The sequence below is a fragment of the Vitis vinifera genome, chromosome 10 (genome assembly GCF_030704535.1).
Source record: "Vitis vinifera cultivar Pinot Noir 40024 chromosome 10, ASM3070453v1".
NCBI classification, from domain to species: Eukaryota; Viridiplantae; Streptophyta; class Magnoliopsida; order Vitales; family Vitaceae; genus Vitis; species Vitis vinifera.
Genome location: NC_081814.1, coordinates 13,183,781 through 13,198,477, shown reverse-complemented (window position 1 = coordinate 13,198,477; position 14,697 = coordinate 13,183,781).

The following is a 14,697-nucleotide window of genomic DNA, read 5'->3' as shown; positions in this document are numbered from 1 at the left end:
TACACAAGACAATTCTACTCTAGTTAGTGAAGTTATATTATATAAAATTTAATTTCTGTTTAATTTAAAATCCTTAGATTGAAAGACCCTTTTTCACAATTATAACTTAAATAAAATCCAAATGATTTACACACCACATAGGAAAAAAGATAAGGATCTAATGTGAACCTTAAGATAACCATGATTTGGAATTGATTTACCTATCTCTCTTTCAATACTCATACTTTTTAATGTATCAGTTCTTTATCACATTAATATATCTTGTGTCCATACTCATGGTTTATCTGTGTTCAAGATTTGAAAATCCTCAGCTTACATAGTTTTTCCTAGTGGTTATTTTTTATTTCCAACTACAACTACAACATGGTAAATATGGCGTATTTGGGGAGTAAGGCAAAACAATGCAAAGTCCCAAAAACTAGAGAAGAGCAATGATAGGTAAGCTAAACTAGTCCATAAGGTAGTTAATCCCAAGTTCCTTTAAATCTCAGTTTCTATGGGAATTCAAGGAATCTATTCATATCTGCATACTTGGAATCACATAGATATATTAGAGCATAAGATCTTTGGTTTTGTTGGATATATCACTTTTGTTTTGAAATTATAATCATAATCCAACTTTCTTATTCTTTACATGACATGACCTAGTTGAGAATCTCATAAGTCAGGAACCACATTGAAGCTAAAACAGTTGGACCCAAGTCTTAATACAAAAGCATCCTAAGTAATAAGTCATTGTTGGTGGCACGGCTAGTAGGAGGATGGCTTGAAATGCGCTATATCGGTGAACTGCTACACTTTATTACTTGTTCCTTGGACTAAAATGGTGTTTGTGCCCATTAAACTATTACTTTCCAAACTATAGTGTCATGTTACTTATTGGTAATGTCAATCTGGATTTTGATTTTGTTTCAATTCTTACTATATCTTGGTGTGCATTCCAATTATAATGTTTATCTAGCCTGGGTCACACTCTGATATATATTGATGCCATGCTTCTGAGTGTGCCAACACCCTATCATGTGTCCCATTATTAGGGTGAAATGGGAACAATTAGACCTTTGTCATCAAATGTTGATATTTGTGCTACTGCATTTTGTAACTCTTACAAATTACATCTTCATTATTTTGTCCTATTTTTGCATTACCAACTACACTGATAACATTTACATGTTATCCAACATTGGATGCATGTGGCATCAATGTCTACCCGTTGTTCAGCTGCAAGGTTCAAGAAATTATGCAATTGTTTACCCAATAAAAAATTACAAATCATATGAGACCTCCAATTTGGAGGTTTCCTGGCCTTAACCTGCATAGAGGTTCAACACAACATCTGTTTGTTTTAATCCAACATTTCAATGTTAGATTTAGACGCATAGAGTTGTCACCCCACAAACACTATGTTGTTACAGCCACAAATATGGGCCTCATTTTTGGGCTCCCAACAGAAAGGTGTATTCTGCAAGTGACATCTACCTTAATAGGGTATCAGTTTGATACAATTCGAACATGCGAGGAGAAACTCCTCAACTTACATATTGGGGAGAAGTTCTGTCGAGCATTCATGTACTATGCATGTGCGACCTTATTAGCCCCCACGTCTAGGCTTATTGGTTACCAAAACTTATAGCATACCATCCACAAGGATGGATTCAGAAATGACATCAACTAGGGCCAGTTCATGCTTAACCAGCTCATCGAGGTAAATAGACGATATCAACAATCAAACACCTCTTGGGTACATGGCTGTGTTTTGTTTCTACAAGTATTGAACTTACATGGGATTTGTCTTCATTTTTGTTATATAATTTTATTTCAGTTCTAAGTAACCTTTGTCCGCTGATGTTTGTATTTACTATGTAGTTGCATTATATAATTAAATTCCAGATTACTTCAATCCAAGTCCCCGTCATAGTGCCTACAGCGTTGGCATGGATTGATGAATTGATTAAGCAGCGACTAAGTGCTAAGATAAGGGAGTTTGGATCATTCAGACTTACCGAGGTTTATTTCTAATTGATGCATGTAGGAATATAGTGTCATTACTAGCACAACGGGCACTATTTCAATACTAATTTTGAGTTATAATTGTAGGAGTTCGAGAAATCTCCAACAACAAAGAGTAATGTGGAGCTTGAGAATAGTGATGTACACTGGAATTTTTTAAAATTTGAATTTAAGTTCATTTCATTCTAATTGTAATTTTTTATACTTGTTTACTACAATGAAATATGTGGTTGTAACATTTTTTGCGCAAATATAGTCAATGATCATGTGCACATGAATTTACATGTGATAGGAAATATGGCGCCAATATCATGACGTAGAATGGGCAATCGAGCAATATCAAACGGGCATACAACAACAACTGGGAATAATGTGTGGCCTAATGTAGAAGTTAGGGGCCCGAAGATGTAATGAGGTCAATTCAAATGTTGTTGATCACTCTGGCTAAGCACCAATCGGCAATCCCACACTCGAGGGCCATGCATTTCCTAGCGAAAAGGACATGCGTTGGCATGATGCAAACCATATGTTAGACACACTAGAATGCGATGCAACCTCTGACTTTGAGTTGCAGCCCAATGGACCCATTCATGTACAAAATGGTAAAATTTATGCAAACATTCATATAGTAGGCATCCCAAGTGCCCAATGATATAGTATACCTCTCAGTTGACTATTGTTAAATCCCGTATTACATATGGTGAAAAAGAAAATGAACTTGATGTGATGTCATTGAGTGTTTTTATTATACCCCCAAGAAACAGTAGCGTGTGAAGATGCCGAGTACGTCAAATGGCTCCAAACCTCTTATCCTCATTCATATCCCAACCAGAAACGAGACAATTTTCCACAAGAATGAACCTAAAAGAAGCAATTGCATTTGTCTTTGCAGGAGATTTGGATGGTAGGTAAGATGCTTTAGACACACTATATGCATTAGTTTAAGTTTGAAAATTAAATTGTTGTTACGACGTATTTAGTTGCTTACATTTTTATGATGTACGAAATCAGGTCGTCGATTCATACTGTAAATTGTTGCAGTATGAACATAAACCAAAGACAAAAATATTTCTATCGCCCCACATGGCTATAACGATGACTGATCCATTAAATCATTATTGAACTTTAATTTCTATCTTGAACCATGCATTAGCTATAGTTACTAATTTGAAGTTATCCCCTATTTGATATGTAGGAAATGGTCATCCTTTCCCAAGGAAAACTCTTAATGAGAGAGACAGTTATAGGACAATTTGAGCCACATTTGTATCCCATGGATATTCCATATGGTAATGTGAATAAGGTGAAATGTAGTGTTTTATGTTTGCAATTCATTTTCATTGCATGAAGGTCCATGATTCATATATATGTTTAATGGAAGTCCATTAGCGTAAGTCTTCTTACCGGTTCTTATAAAGAACCATTGGACACTCTACGTATATGACCTATACAACAAGAGAATCCAATAGTTGGATTCTCGCCCTCGTAAGAAGAAGACCACTATGACTGGAATACAACAAAATCTAGTAAAGTAACAAGTAACAACTAATAATTTGTTAGGTCTGTCTCCCAAAGAAGTTTCAATTGTTGCAATAATAAATGTTCCAGGCTAAGGTTGTCATATGGCTCATTGCACAGAAGAATGAGGTGCCACATTATGAATTGAGGACATTCAATTTCCTGACGCCAAATGTACCACCCCAACCTAATGAGTGAGTGTTTATTTTGTAGTCCAGGTTTATGTTGAAATGAATTGCAACTTATTCTAAGTTCCTTTGTTATTTATAATTCCACTCTTAGTAACGCATTTGTCATAATATTTTGGTAGGCATAATTGTGAAGTGTTTATTATGAAATTCATGGAGTTGTGGTCAATATGGGTTGTCCAAATCAATCGATGTGGTATGTAGGAGAAACTACATATTATCATCTCATTAATGTAAAAATAGTTACAAAAGGTGAAATTCATTCATTTGTTAATTTTTGCGTTAAACTTAAATGAATGTAGGGAAAGTTGAAACAGTATAGGTTAAAGATTATGGGCAGTTTGTAGTTTTCAGCACAGAATGCACACCGATATCGTTTCATGAGGGGGATAATGGGGACTGTACATTTCAATGACACAATATAAATTTTTTTTTGTTGTAATTTATGTTGGACAAACGAAGTTGTGTAAATTTTGTCGTATGTTCAAAATTGTGTAACTGAACAATGGCACTATGGGATAAGTAGGAAGTTGGACTATTTTTTAAGACAATGACAACAATAATTAAGTTGATTGTGTAACTAAACAATGGCACTATGAGAGAACACATCATGAAGCCCTATGACAAATATAGAGGATTAGAATTGCACACATTAGTTGTGATGAAAGTGACAGTTGCAGCATCTTAGGTAATAGAAAAATTTTAAGTTAAACTGATTGTAATTGTATTTGATTTGTATAGAGGCAAGTAAAACCTTTGTTTATGATTGTAAATGTATGTTCATTGTTACAGGTACTAATGTAATTGGAATTATACATAGATTTTAATTGGTTTATTGTAGATTCCATAATAGGGTACGTTAGGTGTTTGAACTATAATATAATATGTTTTATTATTTATTATAAGAATTTTTGTCATTATATTGCATTTGTAAATTGATTTATTAAAGTTTTAGTTCGTATTGTATGTAAGCTTTTGGTTAACCATTGCAATGTGATTAGTAATTGTTAAAGCAAAAGTAAGTGTTACTGTGGTAGCATATTAGGTACATTGTGCCGAAGTGTATAACCAATAGTAAGGAATGAAAACTTCAATTGGAGAAGTGCTTGTTTTTTGTGATCAGGATAGGAGAGACAACTCAAGTTAAAGAAAATGAAGAAGAAGGTGAAGATGTAGAACTGAAGCAATGGGCTTGGCTTGGCCATTACTAAGTTTATTTCCTTCATTGTCTAGTGAAATAGTACTAACTACTGGGGAGAATATGCTAAGTTGGGCACATCACACATTGTTTGTTGTTTGTGTTATCATATTACCAGGCTACCCAGAAACTCATTCTCTTTTAGTCCTATTTTCTATGGCACAAGCTTTGAAGACAGTTAAAGCATTTTACAAAATCAATTATTAGTGTCTTATTTTTGTTCTCATTACATCACACTATTTATGAGCATAAATAATGTCTTAAGCACTTTCTTGTTTCCAACATGTTTCTTCTTTAGCTTATATTGTGGAATTTATATTCAGTTTTCTCTAACACTGTAACAACCCTGATTCTTTTTCATACAATAATAAAGTTCTTTTTTACATATAGTTTTTCATATTGTAACAACACTGTAACAACGCTTTGAGACTTGTAGTTCTCAAGTTGTAACTATCTAACATAATAATTCAAGATGCATTACATATAGATATTGGATCGTATTCGTTCCAATTAATACGATTAAAATACTCCAATTTAGTAGGGCAAGAATTATCATCCAATTGTACTTTCACATAACATAGAATTGGTTACATGGAAGGACATAAATAATATAACTCGAATCTAATCGGACATGTATTAAGGTATGCGCAAAATGTTTTCATACTCCACCATTGACAAATCCCGACCATTGTTGGATGCAAATATGTAATAATGACTCACGAGCTCTATCACGCATCATTCGATTATTTTCTATGCGTATCTCAACTAAAGCATATTCAAATGCAAACATTCTTTCACGATGCATTTGAACTATAATTAATGGGGGAACCTTGACACATAGTTGTTGTAATTCCATCACTAAATCAGTTTGTTCTTACTCCCTATATACCCACTCTCTATGCATTATTCGTAATTGATCATTGAAGCTAGCACCATGTGGAACAATTAAGATGTCGTCAACTAGGATCCAATTCTTTCTTGAATCCATCCTCTTATGAACGAATAAATCGAATTATGGCAAATAAAATAGGTATAACACATGAAACCCTTGTTATAAGGCGATATTGTAAATGTCATCAATTGAGGTCTATATATATATATATATAACAAATGCAGTAAGAAACATTAATTTCATTGAATCTCCAGTGTAATGAAGAAAATAAAAAATAAAAAGAATGATGGGTTTTCACAGTACTCTATTAGATGTGACTACACAAACATATTTTAATGACAAAACAACGAAATTCTCCATTTCCCAATGGCAATAAAAAATTTAATTGTTACAATTGTAATGGAAATTGGTGCACATGAGTGTTAATTTTAAATGACAACAGAAAGTACTATCATAGGTTGCCATTGATGCATGTGTCATTCTGGAATTGAGAAGACAACACAAAAGACTCATCTGAAGTAGACAAAATTAGACTAAAGTGCTTTGAAGGGCTAACAAATCACTTTTGAGATTCATTTTGTACGCAATTGTAATGGAAATTGGTGAACACGAGTATTAATTTTAATTGACAACAGAAAGTGTTGTCACGGGTTGTCATTGATGCATGTGTCATTCTGAAATTGAGAAGACAGCATAAAAGACTCATCTGAAGTTGACAAGATTAGACCAAAGTACTTTGACTGGCCAACGAATCACTTTCAAGATTCATTGAATGAAATTTTCATGCGAAGTAGTGCACATGAGTGTTAATTTTAAATGACAACAAAAAGCATTGTCATAGGTTGCCATTGATGCATGTGCCATATTCTCAAATTGAGAAGACAACACAAAAGACTCATCTGAAGTTGATGAGATTAGACTAAAGTACTTTGCATGGCCAACGAATCACTTTCAAGAATCATTGTACGCAATTGTCATAGTAAATAGTGAAAATATGAGATGATATGTACACAACAAAGATATGACCGACAAGTCAGTTCAGCACATTGAAAAGACATAAAGCTAACACTGGGGAGTAGGAAAAGAAAAGAGAATAAGATATGGGATCCAAAATATTACAAAATATGAGCACGTATAGTGCCATGTAACCATAATATAAATAAGGGGTTCTACATCGAACTTCTTATGACTACGAAGAAAGTGGAGAGCTTAATTTTGCATCAATCACACATGTCATCTTATAGCTTATAACTTTCGTACAAAACTTCTTCATCATTCGATACCAGTGCACATTGTGAACAATTTTCTCGTATTAGTCACTTAGCGTCTATTTATTTGAAAGTTAGGAAAATGAATTTTTAATTGTCTTAAGTTGTTATTCAAGATTTTGGGGCATATGCACACTTCTTTGGTAGGTTTAATAGTTATTGCAGGAGATGGACAATAGAAGGGGTGGACACCATTTTCACTTGGAGAAGTACTACTGGTAAAGGGATATATTTGAGCTATCAAGCCAATATTGGGCATTAGGAAATGATAATCTCATGTACTCACTAAAGCCATCAGACAAATATTCGAATGTGACCATGTGCACCATGGAAAATGAGTGGACGTATCAGGTGGAGGAATCAACAAATCTAGTCCAACAACTCACTATTTTAGGTATGTGTACCATGTAGAAAGTCATTTGCCCGTCAATACAATCACAACAATTTATCTAAAACACTTAATAAGATAACAGAGGAAAACTATAGGATGACAATTCAAAAAAAATAGGGTAATAATGTTAGAAGAGGCACGCAACAAAACACTAGCAAATGGTCAAGAACTTAATGAAGAGGAACAAGCAGAAATTCTGTCTCTACCACAATGCAAATTTGATTTTGAAATCTCTGATGACGAGTAGTAACATATATGAATACCCTTACCTGAATGAACCCTATGTAACATATATAATATTGTACTCCGAGTTTTAGGGAATTTGTTGCAGCTTAAGTAAGCAAATGGTCGATAATTAATGATCAACTTTATTATTAGCGTCCCATTATTAGCAGACCACCCCATCATATAACATTAAATTAGTGTCACATCTTGTTAGTCTTGTGATCAATTTTAAATAACATTCACATATTGCATGTCACAATGTATCAAATATATTTGTTTTGAACACATTGTAGGTGAAGTAGAATTTGGTTAGGAAAAATTAATAAATACATTTTTTAATTTATCAATGATTTACATTTTGTCACATTTTTCCAATATGTGATAACGAAATTAAATAATAATAATAATAATATTTTGCATGTCATAGCAAATCGAATCGAATATATTCATTCTGAAGATCTTTCGGAATGACCCAATAAGACGTTATAATGTAAGTGAAGAACACTTTGGTGTAGGATATTATTAACTTTTACCAATAACTGAAATAGAGAGGTCACGAGAACATTATTTATCTGAAAATTGACTTCACAATGACACTTTTCTCAGGCATACATATTTATATTTAAAAGTTTCATATAGGTCTTATATTTTTCTGTCTGTATTGGAAATAGGATCTCATGCCAATATTACGACTAGGCTCTCCAACCAATCTTCAAACTATATAAATGATATAACTTCAACTTTAACACCATTGTCTAGTTCAAAGCACCGTGTAAAGAACCTTGATTCCAAACGTATATCAACCATATTGTCCAAGGATGCTTGAAGGCATAAATTTTATATTTCATTTCTTCAATTAAGCATATTATCAATGTTTTTGGAAAATATAAAAGAAAGGTCACATGCACAGATTGTTTATTTGTTTGCATCAATTTAAACAAAAACATGGCAAACGAAGACAAGATCTACATTGTTTTTGTTGGAAAGTGGTCAAGTGTATACACAACTTGGCCTGAATGCCAAGCTCAAGTCATTGGTTACAAGGGTAACGTTTATAAATCATACAAAACTCATTGTGGGACTATATCAGCATGGGTGATGTACGAGCCTCAATGGAAAAAACTCGATGCACCTATTGAATCCTCTGAGCCTGCAAAGATTAACTAGGTTATTGGCCAACTTGTAGATGACCAAGTATTAAAGAAGACTAAAGATCAAAAACAAAATTTCCTTGCTCCCTTTGTCCTTGAATGTGTTGTAACATTCACAGTCATGTTTGTCGTTCAAAAGTTCTTTTAGGTATGTTAAAATGTGGCGCGACTAAGTTACATGTTGTACTTGTATTACGTGTTTTGAATGCAATGGTACTCTTGTCTTTCATCCTTCATTATTTATTTCAGTTTTAAAACAACATAAAACAAAATAAGAAGTTACAAATTGTGGATGATGAAATTTAAGGGAAAAATGAGTGAGTGAGTTCTTCAAAATTCTTTAAAATCCTTCAAGATAGGCTACCTTGAATACCCTTGTACAGTTAGCACACGTACCTTCTACACTTAGTGTAAATGTCTTGTACACTTGCACATTTACATACACCTATAATGCAATGTGTGCATATGGGTGGGTTAACTTTGTTTCCATTGTCATGTCTCAAGAAAAAAAGTAAAAAAAAAAAAAATGAAATCAATCCCAACCATGTATCCCTAATCATCATTTATGAATACAAGGTGATGGAATGAATGTGTATGAGGTCAAATAAATGCATGGGTTGCACGTGATCAACATATGTGTGAGGAATGTCTCTTATCTCATCCTTGGAAAAGGGAAATGAGCGAGTTAGTTCCTCAAAATCATTTTAAATCCTTCGAGACAGATACCCTTATACACCCTCGTACAGTTACCATATTTTCCTTATACACTTAGTGTAAAGGTCTTGTACAATGACAGAAATTTCATACACCTACAACACATGAATCTATATGGATGGGCGAACCATGTTCAAATGTCATGATGGTACAAATTTTGAACAAATTGATGTCAAATAATGGTTTTATTCATTATTACTGTGGTAAGTAACATGATGAACATGTACAAACTCACAAAAATGAATGGGATGAGTGTGTGATCAAGTAATGTGTGTGACGAATCTCCTTCATCTTTGGAAAATGGAAATGAGAAAGCAAGTTCTTCATATACCTTTCAAATCGTTATAGATAGCTATCTTGTACACTGATGTACAATTAGCACACATACCTTGTACACTTAGTGTAAATGTCTTGGACAATTGCATATTTACATACACCTATAATGCAATGTGTGCATATGGATGGGTTAACTATGATTCCATTGTACTGGCTCAGAAAAGAGGTAAAAAAAAATGAAATTGAACCTAACCATGTATCCATAATCATTATTTATGAATACAAGGTGATGGAATGAGCATGTATGAGGTCAAATAAATGCATGTGTTGCACATGATCAACCAATATGTGTGAGGAATATCTTTCATCCTTGGAAAAAGGAAATGTCCAAGTGAGTTCCTCAAAATCATTTGAAATTCTTCAAGACAGGTACCCTTGTACACCCTTGTACAATTAGTGACTTTGCCTTGTACACTTTGTGTAAATGCCTTATACAGTGGCATAAATTCTACATAACTACAATTGAACGTGTACATATGAGTGGGTTAACCATGTTCCAATGTCATGCCTGAGGGAAAATGAAGAAAATTAAATCCAAATTAGCTTAGTATTCATCATTAGTGTGGTGGGTCATCCAATGAACCTCTACAAGGTAAAAAAAAAAATTGAATGGGATGAATGCGTGATCAAGGAATGTTTGTGACGAATGTCTACCATCCTTTCAAAAGGGAAATGAGCAAGTCATTTTAAAAAAAGATTTGAAATCATTCAACACAAGTACCCTTGTAAAATTACCATATTTGCCTTGTACAATTAGTGTAAATACCTTATACAATGTCAAAAATTCGACATAGCTACAACTGAACATTTGTTCATGCACGGGCTCACCATATTTGCAATGTTTTGGTTCATAGAATGGGGAAAAACTAAAATCTAAATTTGTCCCCCAACTACTAGTCTACCGTTCTTACACAATAATCATACAAACAAATTAATGAATAATGGAAATGAAAAACCCTTTTATTGACTTCCTACATGCACAATATTTGATATTGAAAAATAGTTTTCCCTATTATTATTCTCCTACTCAAACATAAAAGAGTTTCAATATACAATTAATGGGGTCCCAAACATAAAGAATTTTAACAAATATGGATGTGACAATTCATCCCTAAACCTAATTAAAACACCCTCAATCCTCCACAAACCTAGGTTCCAAATCCAGAAACCGTACTAACCCAAAAACCACTTCAACATATGGAGCATATTTTCATGTTCAAAGGAGGTCACTGGGCCTATACCCTATTACTAGTGTTGCAGCGGCTTTAGATATTGAAGAGAATGTTTGCTTTTGAAATTCGTTTGACCCGAAGGAATTGTGGAGGAATTGCATGATCTTCACACAGTCTTCTTCCCCAAAGTTCACCATCTCTCTCCATGAACCATACCCAAATCCTCTCTCTGAATTATATTTATTGGACAATAGACCTAGGTCATAGCCATGTACACATTTTAAAGAGATCCGACATGGCAACTTCAATTGACCACTAATGAAACCCAAATTTTACAAACATCTGACATGGAAATTTGAAAGGTATATTTGTCTCTTGATATTTTATATCCTCCCTCTCAATTATGCAACTTATATGGTCAAAAGTGAATTTTTCTTTGCAAATGAGTGTGCAAGTTCTTCAAAAGCATTTGAAATCCTTCAAGATAGGTAGCCTTGTACACACTTGTATAGTTAGCACATTTGCATTGTACACTTTGTGTAAATGCCTTGTATAATCGCAGAATTTGCACATAGGTACATCTAAATGAGTGCATATGGGTGGGTAAACAATGTTTTCATTCTCATGGATCAAGGAAAATGAAGAAAAAGTTTACCCTAATTTTGGTTCATATTCATGAGTAGTGGAGGAGTTAATAGAATGAATTAACATGGTGGACATCAAATAAAATGCATGCAATGACTATGTGGTTAAGCAATGTGTGTGAGGAACGTCCCCCGTGATTGGAAAAAGTAAATGAGTAAGTTCTTCAAAATCATTTGAAATCCCTTAAGATAGACACCTTTGTACAGTTAGTACATTTGCATTGTACACTTTATGTAAATGCCTTGTATAGTAGTAGAAATTCGACATAACTACAACTGAACAAGTGTATATGGGTAGGTTAACCACATTCCAATGTCATGACTGAGTGAAAATGGGGAAAATGAAACCCAATTTAGGTTCCTATTCATCATTAATGTGGTAGCTCATCCAATGAATGTGTATAAAGGGAAATGACGAATGTCTATGAGGAATGTCCCCCTTAGAAAAGGGGAATGAGCAAGCCATTTTTTCAAAAGGATTTGAAATCCTTCAACATAGGTACCTTTGTACACCCTTATACAGTAAGCACATTTGTCTTGTATAATTAGTGTAAATGCCTTGTACAGTGGCAAAAATTTGACATGGTTACAACTGAATGTGTGCATATGGATGGGCTAACCATGTTTCAATGTGATGTCTAAGGGAAAATGGGGAAATGAAACCCAATATAGGTTCATATTCATCATTACTGTGGTAGGTCATCCAATGAATATGTATGAAATAATAAAATTGAATGAGACGACTGTGTGATCAAGGAATGTGTGTGAGGGAATGTCTCTCATTCTTACAAAATAGAAATGATTATAACAAGATTTGAAATCCTTCAACATAAGTACCTTAGTACACCCTTGTACAGTTAGCACATTTACCTTGAACACTTAGTGTAATTGTCTTGTATAGAGAAAGAAATTCCATACAACTACTATTGAATGTGTGTTCATACATAGGTTAATCATGTTTGAAATGTTTTGGATCATAAAATAAAAAAAAAATTGAATTATCAATTTGCTCCCCAACTACTATTCATCATATTATTAATCTTCTACTCAAACATAAAGGAGTTTCAATCATACAATTAATGGGGTTGTGCTTTGGATCATAGCAAAATAATTTTCACAAATATGAATATCACAATTCATCCCTAAACCTAATAAAAACACACTCAATCCTCCATCAACCTAGGTTTAAATTCCAGAAAATATACTTATCCCATAATTCTACTCCAAAAAGGCATATACCCTATTGAACATATTTTCATCTTCACAGGAGGTTGTTGGGCCATTTCCATCATCATGACCACAGTTGTAGCCATTTTAGATCATCATCGAACTTCTTCATTTTATCTATTTCATGTGGTGGACCAATCTCACAATCATGACAACCATTTTCTCTACTTTCAAGATACGTTTGATCTGAATGATAGCTATTATGGAGAAATTGCATCATCATCGAAGAATCTTCTTCCCCAAGCTCACTGTCCCTCTCCGTGAACCATACCCATTTGTTCTCTTTGGATGATAAACCCAATAAGCATATTCTAAAGTTAGATTTTTAAGACAAGTGACATGGCATTTTTGTGGAGATCTTCTCCATAAGATTGATTATAAGTTTCTTGAATTGAATTGCATAGTGCTACATTACTATGAGCCAAAATGGATATGATCAAAGCCTCATTTGTCCCCTACCTTGCATCCAAAACCGCAATGTTATTAAGATCAAATTTTTTGAAACAGCCCAACTTGAGATCAAAATGGTTGACTTTCCTAAAACCCTGTACTGACCCAATAAACAAAGATCCAACACATCATCAAAGGAACCAACATTATCAAATCAAAATGTGGGAAAATAAATCAGATCCCCAATCATTTGGATATGAGAATGATGATGATAAAATACTTGCAAGGGCTTTTCTAAGTTGCTCATAATCCTTGACTGTTGAAGGAACTGATTGGGGGACGGTCAAAGTCACCATCGTGTGTGAGTATATTGTTTACTGAGGGAGAGAAAAGGGGTAAGGGGTGGTGACCCTTATGGCCTTTATTTCAGATTTTTAAGACTGGTGGCATGGCGTTTTTAGTTTACCATGTATGAAACCCATTAATTTAAAAGCATGTGAGTTGGAAATTTGAAGGGTACATTGGTCTCTTAATATTTTATATCCTCCCCAATAATTATGCAACTTATATTGACCAATGCTTAATTTTTGGGCCCAGTTGGGTCCAAAACACAATTCTCCCCAAAATATACTACAGTTATTATAGTACAATTTGAGATGTCGATCCCACAAAGAAGCAAATAACAAAAAAGTAGCAATAGTGAAAGGATGAAAAGCAAGTCTTAAAGACTCACTTAATTGATTTGTTTTATCATTACCAACTTTGATTCATATTTACCACTCAATTGCATGCTTCACATCCCAAACAAACAACTGGAAAATATAACTTTGAAGATCAATGATAAAAACCAATGTATTTCTTTTAAGAAAAATCTTTTCAATGAGGAACAATAGAGATCTATTCTTACAAGTTATCCAAGAGCAACAATATCAATATGACAATATTACAATAAAGGATCAACTTACCACAGCAGTTTGTAGGTCCAAGACAAAGTCTTTCCATTTAGTCTATAAAGCAATTTAGTGTATATGGTTGCTTGGGTCTCTATAAATAAAGACAGTAAAGAGTCGATTGCAACAAGCTAAGCTATTTTTCACTGAGGAAAGAAAAAAGAATATTACCTAAATGATTTTCTATGTTATTCTATGAAAAAACATTAAAGAAAATTATAATTAATTAAAAAAATTTATATTTTCAAACTATTTAAAATATAAAATAGTTAAAATAAATTAAATGAATTTGAAGTAGTATATAAAAATAATTTATTGATTTTAAATCCATTTTTTATTTTTCTTAATTCTGTCTTTCATTCCATTTTCTCACTCTATTTTCTTTTTCTCACATTTTTTGGAACTATGCCTATTTTTTTTTTC